We start from the raw sequence: 538 nt of genomic DNA, 5'->3' as shown, positions 1-538 counted from the left end.
CTACTTGTCGCAAAGTGACGCATGCGCGACTCAAATCTGCACTCGGCTTACATCAGGGAGTGACGGCTTAAAATTTCCCCTGGTACCACTCATGCTAAAAATATAAGGCACTTTGAATAAAAGCATCCATATTTTTTTTACAAATGTATTATAATCATTTAATGGTTTTTATCACTTACACTTTTTATTTCTGTTTGGTAACAAAAAGGCACGACACTTTTTTTTTAAATTATTTGGTATTTATGTGCCTCCAATTAACTTCCTCTCCTTAATTACCCACCAAATAATTTTAAATCTGTGAACCGCACAGGTTTTAATGCAACCTCCCGGCACCATGATGTGAACCTCAGATGAACAACATTCATATACCCAAAAAAGACCAACAAAAATCAAAAAGGAAAAAAAAATAGAACAAAAACTAAAAATAAATCTACACTACAATTTGACCCTAACCCTAGCTCCAGTGTGGGTTAATATATGAACATGAATAACTGAGAGACACAGACAGTGCTTTACAATAATAATAATAATAATAATA

This window comes from Etheostoma spectabile, chromosome 5, assembly GCF_008692095.1.
Source record: "Etheostoma spectabile isolate EspeVRDwgs_2016 chromosome 5, UIUC_Espe_1.0, whole genome shotgun sequence".
Classification (NCBI taxonomy): Eukaryota; Metazoa; Chordata; class Actinopteri; order Perciformes; family Percidae; genus Etheostoma; species Etheostoma spectabile.
This window is presented reverse-complemented; position numbering follows the sequence as displayed.